Source organism: Anabrus simplex, chromosome 1 (assembly GCF_040414725.1).
Source record: "Anabrus simplex isolate iqAnaSimp1 chromosome 1, ASM4041472v1, whole genome shotgun sequence".
Classification (NCBI taxonomy): domain Eukaryota; kingdom Metazoa; phylum Arthropoda; class Insecta; order Orthoptera; family Tettigoniidae; genus Anabrus; species Anabrus simplex.
This window is the reverse complement of record NC_090265.1, coordinates 899,538,333-899,557,799: the sequence shown is the minus strand read 5'-3', so window position 1 is coordinate 899,557,799 and position 19,467 is coordinate 899,538,333. Positions and strand designations below refer to the sequence as shown.

General features: G+C 41.2%; 1 protein-coding gene across 1 annotated transcript in view; it reads left to right on the top strand.

Moving 5' to 3' along the window:
- Positions 1–19,467, top strand: part of LOC136874643 (FMRFamide receptor) — a 483,043-nt gene that overhangs the window by 31,458 nt on the left and 432,118 nt on the right. The window lies entirely within an intron of this gene.

The window sequence follows — 19,467 nt, the reverse complement described above, 5'->3', positions numbered from 1 at the left end:
TCAATCTTCTCTTTAGGGGGGTCATAGACCAGTCATGCAATGTTTAGTTACCACTTGACAAAAATATGACTATTTCCTACATTATTTCAAGTAGGACATTGAAAATCAATATGATGATATATAACATCCTAACCTATTGTTTAATACAGTACAAATCAAAGTTTAATGTAAAGTAGCCACATTATTAAATTAATTTTGGTAAAATTATTAACCACGTGAAATGACGAAAACATGATAACTCTTTAAATATGAGCTCAAAGGTAGATTTCTTTCTTTTGAATTGAAATTGTCAGAATATTATAGAGGATGGGCTAAGATGAAATATCTTAGTGCATTCAAATAAATTTGGCAGATTTTTTAAAAATATACAGTACATATCATTTTTACATTTTTTGACCTGTTTATATCATTATATTAAGCCTAAATTTTGTCTCGGTTCCATTATTTTGGTTCATCCTCTATAGAAGTACTATTTGAACAACTGTGCAAAGTTTTATTTAGATCAGACAAATGGTTCTTGTGATATTACCTTTCTTGTTTGAAAAAAAATTAAGTTTTCAGAAAATCGCATGTAAATTTGTCACACACAATTCTACTCACCATTCACCTTAGAAGGCTCCACTGCCATATGTTATACCCTCTGTCTGGGTGTTCTTGGATTGTTCTTCCAGTCTGAGTCTTCGCTAAGTCCTTCTAGCCTCCAAAGTTGAGTTTTTTCTTTTACTTTTTTACTTTTTTCAGCTGAATCTACACGTAACTTGTCAAACTTCCTCAAAGCTTCCACAGTATTCTTCCCAGCTTTGATTCCCAATCCCTTCAGTACTTGTAGACTACTGCTAGTTCCATCATTAAAACTGGCCACTGCACTGTAGGTTGCTATTTGAACAATTGTATTACCATTGCATGATGTTTTGGGACAAATGGACCAAACTTTACAGTTGAATGAATCATTTCCATTTTGGTTTCTCCTTTTTAGACATCTTCTCAGAAACTCTGTTTTGCCAACCCAAATATATTTCTTTCAGTTAATTTCATATTTCCATGACACAATTTGCAACACAAATGATCACTTATGTTATCCACTAAAGAAGAAAAATCTATAATTCTATATAACACGCTGTCAGTATCCTTAACATCACTGAAAGGTAACCTAACCTCTGGCCCAAGTTTCCTGGCTGATGCACTAGGGCTACTGGTTACGTCAATAATAACATTGCCATTATCACCTCTCTCTTCATTAGAAAAGCGATTTCCAGAAAATTTCCTATTTTTCCGTCTTGCAATGTTCCCTTTCTTAGGCATTATGATCACAATTCACAACACAATGTAATAAAAGCACGTGGAAGTACACAACATGGAAACAGAAGTTCAAAGCTCTCCACTCTCAAAGACAACTCACTAAACAAAGAATACAGGCATGGCCTACGTATATACTGCCCATGCAGCCAGTGATATAAGAAATTGACGAAAAGAGAAACCACGCAACTCTCTGGTGCTGTACATTTGCATCCATTGCTAAGTAGCAACGCCCATCACAATGTGCAAGCTGTCACTAAACTGCAAATATCTCTAAAATGAGGAATTTTTACATAAAACTTTGTATCTGTGTTTAGAAATCCTGAACCTTTCGTCTGAGATTTATTTTTAAAAATGACATTTTTTAGTATAATCTACGTATGATGTGGTGGACTGTCTGCTTGTCAGCTCCACAGTCACATTTTGGAGATTGTGATTTATCCCACTTACGGAGAGCACCTAGGCACCTGTCATGATCAGTCCGCATTCTATTTAAGGTAGACCAAATTGTGCGAGGGTGTTGAAATGCAGGCTGTTTCCTCGTGATGCAGGGTAGAATTTGACAAGTTGGAGGACAGTTTTCTTGCCAGCTTTACTTCCAGGAACTAACAAGTTTGAAGTTTGTCATTGTTAATTCCCTACCAGTGAACATTGGCGGTGTTTTTGTAAATCTTTATGTCAGTTTGTATCGGAAGAGGCTAAAATCCTCGGCTCGACCAGGTGAAATTTCGGAATCGAAGGTCTCAGTACTAACCATTCAACCAAGGAGCCGGATCAAGGGCTTATGGCTAGTGAGAATAATAAAAGACAATTTACAGTTCCTAAAGTAATTTCATTATTCCTCTTCAAACCTTGTATAGACCTTCAGATTCTTTTAACATAGATTGTATGGCTGAGGATCATCTGAAAATTAGCGATGCAAAACATGTGACGCGTTGTTACTTAGCAACCGTGCAGGCCGTTATGTGAAGTATTGATGGATGGCCATGACTAAGAGACGTATTATCAGTGAGGCGCGTTAGAGTACAGATGGTTCATGCAATCTGCCAGCTTTACTTCCAGGAACTAACAAGTTTGAAGTTTGTCATTGTTAATTCCCTACCAGTGAACATTGGCGGTGTTTTTGTAAATCTTTATGTCAGTTTGTATCGGAAGCGGCTAAAATCCTGTGATGTAAAGTACTGAAAGATATATTTATGATAATTTGATTTTCCCATCGAACTCGATAGCTGCAGTCGCTTAAGGGCGGCCATTATCCACTAATGGGGAGATAGTGGGTTCGAACCCCACTGTCGGCAGCCCTGAAGATGGTTTATCGTGGTTTCCCATTTTCACAACAGGCAAATGCTGGGGGTGTACCTTAATTAAGGTCCCGGACGCTTCCTTACCACCCCTAGCCCTTTCCTATCCCATCGTCGCCATGAGACCTTTCTGTGCCAGTGCAACGTAAAGCAACTTGTAGCCGGGATGAGTGGCTCAGACGGTTGAGGCGCTACCTTCTGACCCCAACTTGGCAGGTTCGATCGTGGCTCAGTCCGGTGGTATTAGAAGATGCTCAAATACGTCAGCCTCGTGTCGGTAGTTTACTGGCACTTAAAAGTACTCCTTCAGGACTGAATTCCGGCACCTCGGCATCTCCGAAAATCGTAAACACCTAGTGGGACATAAAGAATATAAAATTAAATTAAATTATTAAGCAACTTGTAAAAAATTAAAATGATTTGCCCAAAGGGAAATGTCACACCATTTTTTCTTATATCACCACTTCAACTACATGTTCTCTCACATCCAAATTCCCATATTTTTCGGAAATAGAAATACTTTAGCTTATGGGTGCCAATCCTATTAAGGAAGTATTACGAATCACAGATAAATTATAATTTATTAAATATCCATCTAGTGTGAATTTTAAGGCAGATATTGGTGTATGTGAAGAAATATCCAGCTGCTCTCCTTCTACTCTAACAAGCGTACCAAATTTTCCAACCCCCTGTGGGTGGGGGAGGTAGAATAACACCCACGGTATCCCCTGCCTGTCGTAAGAGGCGACTAAAAGGGGTCCCAGGGGCTCTGACCTTTGGAGCGTGGGTTGGCGACCACGGGGCCCTTAGCTGAGTCCGGGCATTGCTTCCACTTACTCGTGCCCGACTCCTCACTTTCATCTATCCTATCCGACCTTCCTCGGTCAACACTTGTTCTTTTCCGACCCCGACGCTATTAGGTTTGCGAGGGCTAGGGAGTCTTTCACTTTCACGCCCTTCGTGGCCCTTGTCTTCCTTTGGCCGATAACTTCATTTTTCGAAGTGTCGGACCCCTTCCATTTTTTCTCTCTGATTAGTGTTATATAGAGGATGGTTGCCTAGTTGTACTTCCTCTTAAAACAACAATCACCACCATCACCACCACCAAATTTTCCAATAGGATGTTACCAGATGCTCACATTTCACTGCCAATTCTGAGGTGCCGAAACACTAGGCAAAATTTTAACTGAAATAAATGGACTTAGAATACTCTACTAATTCACGTACTGGTGTTCTTAGACGTCAGTAAACGTACACCTTGTAGATAAGAATAATGTTATCTCCAAAAACCGTAAAAGTAGTTAGTGGGACGTAAGGCAAATAACATTATTATTAGAATAATGTTACAGTCGTTGAAAAATGGATGGTTGTAACTGACAAGGTCGTTCACATATATATATTATACAAAATTGGTATGTCCGCCTGACTTCCGAAACGACCTCACGTCCAAACCACGGCGTGGAATTTCACGAAACTTTGCACTAACATTTTCAGATGTGAAAATTGGTATTTTTAATATTTTAAAAATAAAAGGATATTATTCTTCTTCGGAAAACCACCTAACATGGGAAGTAAAAGGGACTGAAAAGGGGGTTGAATTCTTTTTTATTAGGATACTGGTATCTCAAAAACTAAAGATGTTTCAGACGTAAACATTGGTGTTTGGAGTCCCCTTTAAAAAGAAAAAATGCGTATTCTTTTCTTTTTCCCGAAAATCCACTTAAGGGGAATGAATATGTTACAGTCGTGGTAATTGGTATTTGGAAAGTCCTTTATAAATAAACACGTATTATTAGCTTTCAGAAAATTCACTTAAACTGGGGAGGAGGAGTGGAAATAAGTGACTTGAGACTTGAAACTTGAGTTACGAATGCGGGTTCGATTCGTCAGCCGGGAATATATTTTATTTTCAATTTATTTCGTTCTTTCATTTATATACGTAGTTGATTGTGGTCGACAATAACTTTGTAGGTAGTTTGTTGGGACAAACAATAAGTAGCTAGATCTGTAATGGTCGTCGTTGTTATAAAGGAAAGAATTCCTATACTTTACTTTATTTTTCCATGTTGACTTGTAATTTTATTAAGCGTAACGTAACAGTTTATAACCTGAAAGTTAGTTTTGTAATAATATTTTTCAAGTGATTTACCACTTTTTATTTAACTTCAGTGTTTGGCATTTCTTCTAAATGCGTGTTGAATAAGTGTTTCCTGAATTTCGCAGTTTTGTTCCTTCAGAACGACGTAACGTAAAGTCCTCTCGGATCGTGTTGTTGTTGATTCCTTCTGAACAACTGTTTGGGTGATGCACGTTTCAGCATCGGGATTAGTCTATGACTTAAGGGTGTCACGAGAAGATAATACATGGTGGAATTTTATTTTCAATTATGAATGCTGCTGTTAACTTGTAGTGAACACCATGCTTTCCAGTAATATTTCGCAACCTATCCAAAGCACCTGATAGTCAATTTGGTTGTGTGTTTCCATATCCGACAGGGTATTTGACTGGTGGATAACCTTAATTAAGAGTAAATCTGGAACTCTTGATTGTTGAAGGTCAGATTTTCCACGGATCGTGTGGATTAATTCTCAGTTTTCGTTTGGATCAATAGGTGCCCGATTTTCAGGTTTTCTTTTCACTTTTTCAGTTTCGCCGTCCACTAATCTGTGATATTTCTACCTTTCTCCGAAGAAAATTCTTCGATACTGTAATCAATAAAACTAACGCCATGCAATGTGACTGCTTTTGAAACATTTAATAATTAAATGTTTCTTTCTTGATCAAGGATTTTAGTCTTTTGTGCAGTTAATTGATTCAGTAAAAGTTAGTAAGAACATATTAGCTCCTCATTTCAAGTAGTTAGGCTCTCTTCTGAACCCCATCGTTTGGTTAAGATCGTGACCGAAATATTCCTGCTACGACCCCAAGATTTAAGAGTTCGATATTGCTCTACTGCAGCAGCTGTGGCCGACCAACGATGGAAGTGTAAGTTCAAGGGTTCAATATCAATATATTAATGTGGTGGTATTTATTGAACGGATTGTCCGGCTCCTTGGCTAAATGGTTAACTTACTGGCTTTTGGTCACAGGAGTCCCGGGTTCGATTCTCGGCAGGAAATTTTAACCATCATTGGTTAATTTCGCTAGCACGGGGACTGGGTGTATATGTCGTCTTCATCTTCATTTCATCCTCATCACGACGCGTAGGTCGCCTACGGGCGTCATATCAAAAGACCTGCACCTGGCGAGCCGAACTTGTCCTCGGACACTCCCGGCACTAAAAGCTATGCGCCATTTTTTTATTGAACAGACGTGCTGTCTGGCTGAGAAGGTAAAGGCGTGCTCGGTTCACCCGGAAGAACATGTGTTCGATTCCGCATCAGGAAGTCGAAAAATTTTCAGAAACGTGATTTCCACTTCAAGAGGTGCGCGTGGCTCTGAGATTCACTCAGCCTACACCAAAAGTGAGTACCAGGTTAATTTATTGCGTCCGGGAGTAGAGCTAACCTCTGTACCCCACCAGTGCCGATGTTATGGAAGTTTGCTCAGAGGCTTAACATCCCCATCCGACGGACGAATCACCATCTCCATAGCAGCACTGCGGAGATGTTTGGAATTTAATCCAGCTTGTAGCATGTAATCTAGTGATTAGAAACTGTATACAAACACCTCCCCTAACCTGCCGGTCAACATTCTGACAGTGAAGGGCCTGCATAGCCTGTACGGAGATGAACTTGCTCCTTTGTTGTGCTCTGCTAATTACTGAACTTGCACATGTTTTATCCGCTAAGAAAACGAAATCAAGATAGCGCAGAATGTGTAATTAAAATTCATTTTTCTACGAAGGAAGCCATATGCGTTTCGATTATAACTCTGATATTTCTAATGGTTTTGAAGTTCACTTTTTTAGGTTAAAGCACGCATTCCAGAGCACCCGCCAGCTGACCATTGTTCGGCTGAGTAATTGGCCGGTTATTGGAAGGTCCTGCTGATTCAGGCTGGACACCAGAATGTGTAAAGATTGCTGCTTAAAAATTACACGTAAACGAGGGGTCCAAAGGGAACTCAGTGACATCGCCCCAACTCTCGGCCCATCGACGACGGTTACATTTCAACTGCCGTGAAGCAATTGAATGCTGTTTGTCCAACCCATGTCCCGTTTCTCTACGGGGTGATATGAATCTGTCGTGGCGGCCTTTTATGACCGGATGTCCTTCCTAACGTCAACTTCGTCAGAGGAGTTTAATGATATGAAATGAATGACGTGATGTATGTTAGTAGGAATGGAGAGGGTGAAAGACGGTGCCGTCACATAGCCTACGCCTGTCCAATAGCACCAAGTGGTTGCTCAAGGCTTAACATCTCCATCCGACGGACAAATCACCATCTCCATACCATCAGTGCGGAGAGGTTTGAAATTTAATCCAGCTTTTGGCATGCAGTCTAGTGACTAGAAACTGTATACAACCGCCTCCCCTACCCGGCCGGCCTACATTCTGATAGTGAAAATTTTTTCGACCCCGATGGTATTAGAGCATTCGAGGCGCAGGGAGTCTTTCATTTCGCGCCCTTCGTGGCCCTTGACTTTCCTCGTCCGTTACTTCATTTTCGAAGTGACGGATCCCTTTTCTTTGTTCCCTTTCTCTACCCCCTGTGAGTGGGGGACGCAGACGAAGAATACACCCACGGAATCCCCGGCCTGTCCACTAAAAGGGGCGCCCAAGGGATGATTGTATTAGAACCATGAAACTATTTGTGATTAGTACCATGAAACCTTTACTTGCGAGTAGTACCACCACTATGTTAGGTACACAATAGGTTTGTGTTTAGTAGTAACAGAGGGTGAATCAGCATGGGTTTTAGAGTACATGTGATTAGTACCTTTGTGAGAAACACCATGGGTCTGGGCGTTGCCTGTGATCAGTACCACTATATGAGGGACACCGTGGGTCTGCGTTGCCCGTGATTAGTACCCACTATACCGGGCGAGTTGGCCGTGCGGTTAGGAGCGCGTGGCTGTAAGCTTGCATCCGGGAGATAGTGGGTTCGAATCCCACTGTCGACAGCCCTGAAGATGGTTTTCCGTGGTTTTCCATTTTCACACCAGGCAAATGCTGGGGCTGTACCTTAATTAAGGCCACGGCCGCTTCCTTCCAATTTCTACGCCTTTCCTTTCCCATCGTCGCCATAAGACCTATCTCTGTCGGTGCGACGTGAAGCCATTAGCAAAAAAAAAAGTACCCACTATGTGAGGAACACCACGGGAATACCGGCGCCCGTGATCAATACACTTGTGAGGAACACCATGGGTTTGCGTTGCCTATGAGTGGCGCCATTATGTGAGAAACACCATAGGTCTGCGTTTCCAGTGCGACGTGCAATACTTGTGAGTAGTACCATAATGTGTGGAACACCGTGAGACTACACTACTTTTGATTAGTACCACAACATGACAAATACAATGATTCTACTTGACTAGTGGTAAGTACCATTATGAGGGGCCGTTGACCTGAATTTTGGACCCCTTTAGACAACATGCATCCTCGATTCAGGATTGTGCTCTAGAAGCAGCCTCTTGGTCAGTAATACTGTTGTGAAAAGTTGGGCATTGCGGGTCGGATCCACGGATTGTTTTGAATTCATACACATCCATTAATTTTTCATCATCACGTTTCTTATTGTTGTTAGTGGATGATCTTGAACTTTTAAATTGCCATTACATTTCGTCTCATTTCTTACCATTAGGGGCCGATGACCTAGATGTTAGGCCCCTTTAAACAACAAGCATCATCATCAAAATAAAATTCAGCCGGGCTGAGTAGCTCAGACGGTTTAGGCACTGGCCTTCTGACCCCAATTTAGCAGGTTCGATCCTGGTTCAGTCTGGTGCTATTTGAACGTGCTTCGTGTCAGTAGAGGACTATATTCCGACACCTTAGCGTCTCCAAAAACCGTAAAAGTAGTTAATAGGACGTAAAGCCATTAACATAACTATTATTATTATTATTATTATTAATTATTATTATTATTATTATTATTATTATTATTAATTATTATTATTATTATTAATTATTATTATTATTATTATTATTATTATTATTATTATTATTATTATTATTATTATTATTATTATTAGCGTACTCTCCCAATAATGGAAGACGTTAAGCAAACAACTCAATCAAGCTTTCTTTGGGTTCTTCTTGTTCTTCCAATAGGCTTTCATTATTATTATTATTATTATTATTATTATTATTATTATTAATATTATTAAAGTAAAATTCAAGATTAGATAGGGGGATCAACTGTAGGCTATACCAGATGTTTTATATGGCAGAATTTGCAGCCTCTATGTGACCAAGATAGAACAAGAGAACGTTGTAATTACTGAACAAGGTGTATAGTTTTCCTATAATGTCATCAGCAGCTGTGAAATAGCCAGTGAAGAAATTGAGCGAGCATTGAGTACATACGAGCAGTGTCAGTGAATATTCTCCATGCACAGTACATTATAAACCAAACCAAACCCCGTGACAGTACAGCCCTTGAAGGGCCTTAGCCTACCAAGCGACCGCTGCTCAGCCCGAAGGCCTGCAGATTACGAGGTGTCGTATGGTCACCACGACGAATCCTCTCGGTCGTTATTCTTGGGTTTCTAGACCGGGGGCGCCATCTCACCGTCAGATAGCTCATCAATTTGTAATCACGTAGTCTGAGTGGACCCCGAACCAGCCCTCAGTCCAGGTAAAAATCCCTGACCTGGCCGGGAATCGAACCCGAGGCCTCCGGGTAAGAGGCAGGCATGCTGCCCCTACACCACGAGGCGGGTACAGTATATTACAATGTCTTTAAATTATCTCTTCTATTTTAAACGCATTATTTGAGGGATACTCTTTAGAGGCAAACAGGAATACCGGTACCAATGTTCTCCCTAGAACCTTTGAATTGGGTGCTCCACCCTGCCATTTTTACAGACCGTCCGGCTAACATAACCTAGAGTGGTAGTTATATAATATTAACACATATTTGAGTCATTAAGTGTTCCAAATTAAAACGTAAATACTGTAAAACTGTGAATTTAAACGATAAATCATTATTGTCAGCAACATTCCATCAGTGACATCGAAGGTTAAATATTTAACTTGACTATTATGTAGTGTCGTGCGAAAGCAGTGTCTGAATTAGCGTGGAATCGCATGCGAGCTCTCAATTTCGCATGACGTCACACACTCATTGAAATTTCCCCCTATGGGTGGAGGCGGTAGATTATTACCCACGTTATCCCCTGCCTGTCGTAAGAGGCGACTAAATGAGGCCCCATGGACTCTTAACTTGGGAGCGTGGGTTGGAGACCACGGGGCCCTTAGACGAGTCCGAGCATTACTTCCTTCGACACCTTGAGACTTGTCTGTGTCGGTGCGACGTAAAGCCACTAGCAAAAAAATGCATTACTTCCACTTATGTGTACCAGACTCCTCACTTTCATCTATGTTATCCGATCTCCCTTTGTCAACTCTTGTTCGTTTCAGACCCCGACGATAATACGTCACGAGACCTAGGAAGTCTTTCTTTTTGACGCCCTACGTCACCCTTGTCTTTATTTGGCCGATACCTTCATTTCTTGAAGTGTCGGCGTAACTCTTGATTAATGTTAATAGAGCATGAGTGACTAGTTGTAATTCCTCCTAAAACAATAGTCAACACCACCATACTCCATAGCAACCGAGTGGTATGGCCCAGTGTTACATGCTTATGAACGAGCAGTAGAACACTAGAAGTTCGAAATACGCTTACGTCTCATTCGTAATAATAACACTAACATAGTTTAATTTTGCAGATAATGTTTTATCTACCGAGCTCGATAGCTGCAGTCGCTTAAGTGCGACCAGTACCCAGTATTCGGGAGATAGTAGGTTCGAACCCCACTATCGGCAGCCCTGAAAATGGTTTTCCGTGGTTTCCCATTTTCACACCAGGCAAATGCTGGGGCTGTACCTTAATTAAGGCCACGGCCGCTTCCTTCCTACTCCTAGCCCTTCCCTGTCCCAGCGTCGCCATAAGACCTATCTGTGTCGGTGCGACGTAAAGCAACTAGCAAAAAAAAAAAATGTTTTATCTGTCTGATATTATTGTTAATACCTTGAAGGTAATACATTGACATTTTATCATATTCATTTTTACGTAGTATTCCCCGCCCGGCTGACGAAAATTTTTGTGGGGAACACTGAATACGATATTTCAAACCTAGGATACATAACATCAAATTTCGTTTCATCGTTGATTCTGTTATTTACAATTACGTTTCGCGTAGCTGCTTTTCATCTAACCATATTGCAAACTATATTAATAATATCAGACAGAATTTAGGAATACGGCCTTATCAAATGTTCTTGTGAGTTACGATTAGTACTAAGTCCATCCTGCTGACTTGGCGCCGTTTTTGTTCCAGTTCAATATCTCGACCGCTCTACGCATACTGCACCATCTTGCGTGGCTCCAACGCACTGACCCAGTTAAGTTTTCATGCGGCAGAGGGAATAGAACAGCAGCTGGATTAGAGAGATTTATATTCCATTTTTATATTCTCCCCTGAATACTAACGAGTAGGGAGTTCTAGATGGTTCCTTCTGTTCAGTCGGTAACAGTACATAGACTTGAAAATAAATATTGATTGAATAAACTACCATTATCTTGAAACAGAAAAATATTCTCAAAATATGTTGAGTTTACAGATTTTTCTCCCCTCAGATGTACAAAAAGAACTCTTAATTGCAGTTACAAGTAAATTCACTGATGTTTTCACATAAAGTTCAAAGCTACATGAAGTTAACTAAACTAAAAAGCAAAAGATTCTAACCCGCAACATATTCCCAATAAATGCAATTATCAACAAATAACTCCCGCCATTGTTGCCATTCAAATGCACCGTGTACTCAGTGACACCCAATGAGTCTCCGTCCACGCTGACCAATTTCACCGCACTAACCCGGGACTTCAACCAGGGAACTTTCAATTTGATTACGCCTACAGAACCTCATTTGACATTCTAGAAATAAAAAAATAAAACTATGGAATATTTTTCCCTGCCCGCTGTGATATAAACTAAGGTTGGGCAGCTCTGCATATTACTCATTAGTTAATGGTGCAATCGTCATCCAACAACCAAAACAACGGGACGCACTTGATGCTAGACTTCTTTACACCCTTTCTCACCAAGCTGCTCTCTTGTAAATATGTATATAAGCTGTGAGATTTCTCAACTGTTCAATTAGAATTGCAAATTTACTGTATAGTTACCCTGTCAACCTGTAATCGTTCAACCAACGGCAGTAATTAATGTTACGAACATTGACGCCAGATACTTATATCCTTTCTCCCCCGACTGTCTCAATGTAAATACTTGTATAAACTTTATAATTTCCTATGATTTTCTAACGAGTGCGTCAATTATTCTTCGGAACACCACTGCTGGACTCTGCTAAAATACCCAGCGATTTTACGCATTGGTGCCGACTACTATGTCTATAAACTTATATTGTTTAACTGTATCACCAGTGAAAAAAAAATCTTGGTTCCTTAATTTTTCCCATTGCAATGTATTTTAATGTTTATAGTTTAATCACTAATCAGACACCTGATTTTTGCCTTGAGGAAGTAATTTCACTGATGATGCCCTCAATGAAGGGCGAAACATATCTCGAATGGAATTAATAATAAATTCCTAATGTTTAAAAATTTATATGTATTGAATAGGTGACACATTAAACCCTTTTAGCATCCTACATTAACAAGTATTTTCAAAGTATACAACTACTAATAAAATCACTTCGGTTACCCTTACAATTCATGCCTGTCCGTATATTTTCATTAGTGTATTTGGTTCAATAACCAAGAATTTCGTGTGGAAAGGAATGAAACATTCATAACATCATTTAATATTACTGTAAATAATCAGAAATCATGGAATATAGTGATTTAATTTCTGAACTTTTAGTAATATTATAGTACTCTAAGGATAATTTCAGGCAATACTCTCACTACAATAATATGTCACTCACCTCTGGTTTCTAAATAATTTTAAAGACAAAATGGAATTGAATTCATAGTTAAGTCTTATCTTCTGCTCTAGCTGCAGAGTCACTTATTTAAGCTTCAATTAGATGAATAAATTGTACATATAAAAATCTTGTATATTTTCTCGTGATTCATTATAAACGAGTTATTATGATTATGTTAGGGACACGCTTTACCCGCATTTCTGTAACAATATAACTAGCAAATAAAAGTAAACTTCTTACTATTTGTCAGCGATAGGTACTACACCTCAATACAACACAAAGTCTATAAATGTTTTAACTCTTCCTTCAATTCAATGTATCATTTGTAATTTATTTCACTGAGCGAGTTGGACGTGCGGTTAGGGGCGTGCAGCTGTGAGCTTGCATCCGGGAGATAGTGGGTTCGAATCCCACTGTCGGCAGTCCTGAAGATGGTTTTCCGTGGTCTCCCATTTTCACACCAGGCAAATGCTGGGGCTGTACCTTAATTAAGGCCACGGCCCTTCCTTCCCAGTCCTAGCCCTTCCCTATCCCACCGTCGCTATAAGACCTATCTGTGTCGGTGCGACATAAAGCAGCTAGCAAGAAAAAAAGTAATTTATTTCCTTCGACTGAAAACAACATAGGGTAACTTACAAATAACGATAATGCGTTTGATAAGGACAGGGTTGAAACTTTGAACGTTCATTGTACCTACTACAGAATGAGCATTGCAGGATTTTAGGTGATATTTATCGTCATAGAGCGGAAATATGGAAACTTCAAGCACCAAGAGCTTACTGCAGCTTACAAACTGTACGAGTGATTCCGTTCGTTTCTGAAATATATGTAGTAGGATTGCATTCAATTTGCATAAATTGTATAAATGATTGATAGAGTGTCGTGTATAAAATGTGTGTTGTAAGTTAATAGTTTATATCATGCAGGCCTAAAGTACAGTACAGTGTAGTGTATAGTGTAGTAGTGTACATAAATTATATTTTAGTTATCGGGTTTAATGTATTGAACGAAATAATCCATACTAATATAATATAGAAACAAATTGAAATAAGCGAATCAAATTAAAATTCAAAACAAAAAGAAATTATAAATTAGGAAAGTGAGTTAAATTTAGAAAGAAATGGGTCTTCAGCGTGATTCTGACCACTCGCGAGTAAATATATTACAGAAATAAAGTATAACTCTAACTCCCAAAATAATACAATATATGAGAAAATAATAAATTTAAAGTTGGCCCCGTGGTGTAAAGGTAGCGTGTCTGCCTCTTACCCGGAGGCCCCGTGTTTGATTGCCGGCCAGGCCAGAGATTTTTATCTGGATCTGAGTGCTGGTTCGAGTTTCACTCAGCCTACGTGATTGTAATTGAGGAGCTATCTGACAGTGAGATAGCGGCCTCGGTCTAGAAAGCGAAAAATAACGGCAGGGAGGATTCGTCGTGCTGACCACGTGACACTTCGTAATCTGCAAAGCTTAGGGCTGAGCAGCGGTTGCTTGGTAGGCCAAGGCCCTTCGGGGCTGTTGCGCCATGTGCTTTGGTCTTTCATTACTAAATTTAAAAATAAAATGTATTTTAGAAAACTCCAACAAAGGGTGGCTAGTGAAGTATATCTCCAGCACCTCATCGACTACGCCACGTAGTGTCACTCATTGTAACCAACGGGAATCAATGTCGTGCTCCATGGCTGAATGGTTTGCGTACTGGCCTTCGGTCCTTGGGACCGCGGATTTGTTTCCGGCCTGGGTCGACAAATTACAATCTTGAATGAAGGATCAGCCTTACAGAGGCACGATAACCACAATAAACTATTATTATTATTAGACTATTATTAATTTGCCTTTGCTGGCAAGACCTAGTGTTTACAGTGCAATGTGTCCTCTGGTGTGGTATGGGCTAGAACAATTTTGACCGGGCGAGTTGGCCGTGCGGATAGGAGCACGCGGCTGTGAGCTTGCATACGTCGCACCGACACAGATAAGATTTATGGCGTAGGTGGGAATGGAAACGGCTTGGAGTTGGAAGGAAGCGGCCGTGGCCTTAATGAAGGCACAGTCCCAGCATTTGTCTGGTGTGAAAATGGGAAACCACGGAAAAACCATCTTCAGGACTGCCGATAGTGGAATTCGAACCCACTATCTCCGGAATGCAAGTACGTGACCCAAGCCGTGTGACCACTTTCTCGGTGACTTCTAATTAGAAAGCGTGCTATAATACACGTGCAAAGTTTCAATGCATTCTCTCATTAGACTAACCAGCTTGAAAATACCCATCTCGAAATAAGATATTCTCCTTCACGCTGCTGGCCACTAAAATTGCATCACTAGGTATTAATTAACACCCCCTCCAGCAGTCACGCGAGAATGCATAAATCAAGGGAAGACATTACCATGATTAGTGGCAGTGCACTTAGACCATAGCCATCATCATTGCATGCGGCAGGTACTCCCCTAGGTAACCAGTTGAGGGCATAAAGGTATGCTCAGTTCACTCGTGAGGACGTGGGTCTTTTCCTCCATTTATAAGAGAGAGTTCTGCAGAAGCACAAAGCCCTGGGGTTCACTACATCTACACAAAAATTGAGTAGATTAATTCCCTAGGGGGAAACCTTGTCGGGCATAGAGCTAATCACCATATTCCACTTCCATCTGTTTAAGTCTGGTATTCAGTATGAATACATTATTCAGCCATATCAAAATTAGATACTAAGTCGTATATTAGGACCTGTTTTGGGGTGTCAAACTTTGCTCCTTTAAGCACCGCATGCACAGGAGTGAGCGGCGGGAAGAAGGTAGAGGTGGGACGGCCAGCCAGTTTATGTGTCACGCTCTCACTCCTCTCTCACAGACGCACACACATATCACTGCCCCGCTTCTACCTGCTTCCCGCTGCTCACTCCTGTCCACGCGGTGCTTAAATGAGCAAACTGTGACACTCCCAAAACAGGTGCTAAATATACTACTGGATATTTAATTTTGATATGGTGAATAAAGCATTCCTACTGAAGTCGTCGTACCAAATCTCAATCAGATCGGAGACTTGGAGATAGAATGGTGTCCTTGTGAGTGCCGAGGTTACTAGTAGTGGAAGCCTTTACATTCTACTCCACCAAGCGTCCATTTATGCAAAGTACGGAGATGGGGTTTACTTTCTTTCGCTTCTAGGGGCAGACGAAGAGCTGAAGTAACATACTGCAGTGAGGTAAAATATATGCTCACATCACATGCATAAACTGTTTGAATACACCCCATGAAGATGTACAACACTCTTAGCGGAGGTTTCTGGTTTTAATCGTGTTGTACTTGTGACGCATGGACACTATGAATTCTCCTTCCGGGACACTGATGCTTGCGTTTGACTGAAATCGATTACGGAATAAGTTTTTAAGAAGGAAGTAGTATGTTTTGGGCTTCTGTGGCTCAGGGGGCAGCGCACCGGCCTCTCACTGCTCGGTTCCGTGATTCAAATCCCGGCCACTCCATATGAGATTTGTGCTGGATAAAGCTGAGGCGGGATAGGTTTTTCTCCGGGTACTCCGGTTTTCCCTGTCGTCTTTCATTCCAGGACCACTGTCCAATATCATTTCATCTGTCAGTCATTAATAATTGGCCCAGAGGAGTGCGACAGGCTTCAGCAGGCGGCACAATTCCTATCCTCGCCGCTAGATGAGGGCTTCATTCACCCATTCCTGATCCGGTCGAATGACTGGAAACAGGCTGTGGATTTTCATTTTCAAGCCATATGTGTTAAATATCGACTCGGTTAATATAATTTTAAAGCTGTTCAATCTGTCGCAACACTAATTATAACACTATAACATACATGTAAAATAATTCTTTGTTTAATTGTGAGTTCCCTCGGGCTGGAATGACGCCAGGAATATCACGTATGGAGAGAAGAATTACCCTCCTGTCTCCAGCGCCATGATGGTTAAATCCGTGCCACGGGGCAAGTGGCCTCGCGGTTCAGGTCACGTAGCTATCAGCTTACATTCGGAAGATAGTGGGTTCGAACCCCACTGTCGGCAGCCCTGAAGAAGGTTTTCCGTAGTTTCTCATTTTCACAGCAGGCAAATACTGGAGCTGTACCTTAATTAAGGCCACGGTCACTACCTCCCCCCTCCTCGCCCTTTCCTTTCCTATCGTTGCCATAATACCTGTCTATGTCAGAGGGAAGTAAAGCAAATTGAACCGGGCGAGTTGGCCGTGCGGTTAGGGGCGCGCAGCTGTGAGCTTGCATGCGGGAGATAGTGGGTTAGAATTTCACGGTCCTCAGCCCAGAAGATGTCTTTCCGTGGTTTCCAATTTTTACACCAGGCAATTTCTGGGGCTGTACCTTAATTAAGGCCACGGCCGCTTCCTTCCAACTCCTAGCCCTTTCCTATCCCATCGTCGCCAAAAGACCTATCTGTGTCTGTGTGACGTAAAAGCCACTAGCAAAAAAGCAAATTGTAAAAAGTAATAAATAAATAAATAAATAAATAAATAAATAAATAAATAAATAAATAAATAAATAAATAAATAAATAAATCCGTGTCTGCTGGTACCGCGGCGCAGACTGGCCGACCATTGCATTGCACACGCCATATTGTTCAGGCGCACTATCCTCGTTAACGGCTAGCAGACCTTTGGGTAACAGCCAGTGACATTACTAGTGGAGTAGCGGAACCTACTTTTCCTCAGCCCACAAATAATCTGGGTTAATTTTCTCACACGTAGTAGCATACTGACGTTTGTTAGTCTGCTCCACAGCGAGTGACCGTTGCAATATTTCAAGGTCACTGAGGAATTTATTGCGATGTAGTGATGGGACATTCGATTCATTTTACTGAATCGATTCATTTGATTCCGTTCACGTTACTGAATCGATACAGTGATCTGATTCACTGCTCATTGGTCACCGCTCCTACTGCATCTATGTAGTATGTGCTGGTAAGACAGCAGCAACAGCATTCAGTGCTCGCAGCTGCCATCTGGTCTTCATACTATGAACTCCTTTCTTAGAAAAAATGCTAGTTACTCTAATACATCGAAGGTTTCCGGCGACGCACGGTGGGAAAGGTTAGGATTAGGAAGGTAGCAGCCATGGCCTGAATTAAGGTACAGTCCCAGCATTTCCTGGTGTGAAAATGGGGAACTACGGAAAACCATCTTAACGGCTGCCGACGGTGGGATTCGAACCCACCATCTCCCGAATGCAAGCGCATAGCCACGCGATATTAACCGCACGACAACTCGCTCATTCATTTTTGAAAATATGTATTTTTCTATCAGCTGAGGATTTTTTAAAATCGTCATATTTTGTATAGGCTACCCGAGATGTACAGTAGCCCGCTGATTTTCTGATTCAACATACTGTTATTGCATCTGTCCACATATGATTGAAGTCTTGTGCAACGATGTGACATATGAACTGAGAGAATACTGAGCCGTTCTTCCCAATATAAAACAGGTACTTTTGAGTGGTCATGAGCATGACTCATAGTCATAGGGCAGGCTAGAGTCGAGTTTAATTGTCGAAAGTCAACTAAGTTATAATACTAAGATTCATTAAACTAATAAATAGTATAACCTAATAGCCTACCTACTTACTAGCTACTTCAGAATTATGTTGTGACTACCCTTTTAACACTGCAAATAAATCCATCTATTATTTAAACCTCCCTGTAAGAAGAGAACAGTGAATGCAAATGGGTATTATTTTCAAATGAGCTGAGCACGAGAGTCCATTATAGCATACGATTCTTTCAAAGTAGCATGGCTCACTGTATGTCTCGCTGCAGTAAGCCGATAAGGAGCCGTGTGTATCTTGTGTCTCACTGAGCCGGCTCGTTCACGATTCTTTCGGTGTGCCATGGGTCACTGTCTCGCTGTAGCGGAAGCTCGGCTCTCCGCGTGTCCAGTGAGACGATAAGGAGCCGTGCGTATCATGTGTCTCACTGAGCCGCGCTCGTTCACGATTCTTTCCATGTGCCATGATTCACTGTCTCGCTGCAGCGGAAGCTCGGCTCCCCGTCAACGTCCAGTGAGTGCGCCACTCAGCACTGTCCGCTGGGAGTAAGCTGAATCGTGTGCCGTGAGCTCGTCGTTCCTTGAATCGATTCACTCGGACACTTGAATGAATCGATACACTGCTTTGAATCATGCATTCAGTAGCCAACACTATTGCGATGTTTGCAACAACTGAATTTTGTAGTCCGTTGTGTCCTTTTAGATTTCTAGTTAACAACCACATACTCAAGTAAGCATACAAAGAAAAGTGGCAACAACGTGTTCTTTGGAATTCTATAGGTGATATGGGTGGACCTGCATCGCTTGATGTGCCACTCGTTAATGATAGTGCGCTAGTAATGCCTGCTGTTATTGTATGAAGTAACAATGGATTCCAGCACAGCTTATGTCTTCATTGTCCGTGCCTTTTGTTATCCCTTATCTGCAAGGCATGTATGGAGCCATTTACCAGCAGGTTAATTAAGCGATCTATGTACCGAGCAAGTCGCTGCGCGATTTGGGTCACGTAGTTTGACAGCTTGCACTTGGAAGATAGTGGGTTCGCACCCCACTGTCGGCAATCCTGAAGATGGTTGTCCATGGCTCCTAATTTTCAGACCGGGCAAATGCTCGGGTTGTACCTTGTGAAGACCATAGTAAAGTAGCAAAAAATATCTACATTTGCCATCAAAATTTATTGTAGGTGGACAAAAATGATAATGTGCAATGGATGAACGTTGTAGATTGTTGTTAGATGTTTAGTTACTGGTTATACCTCATAGTTGGTGAAAATTTAATTCTTGCGAAAAATTTTAAGACTGCAAATTCAC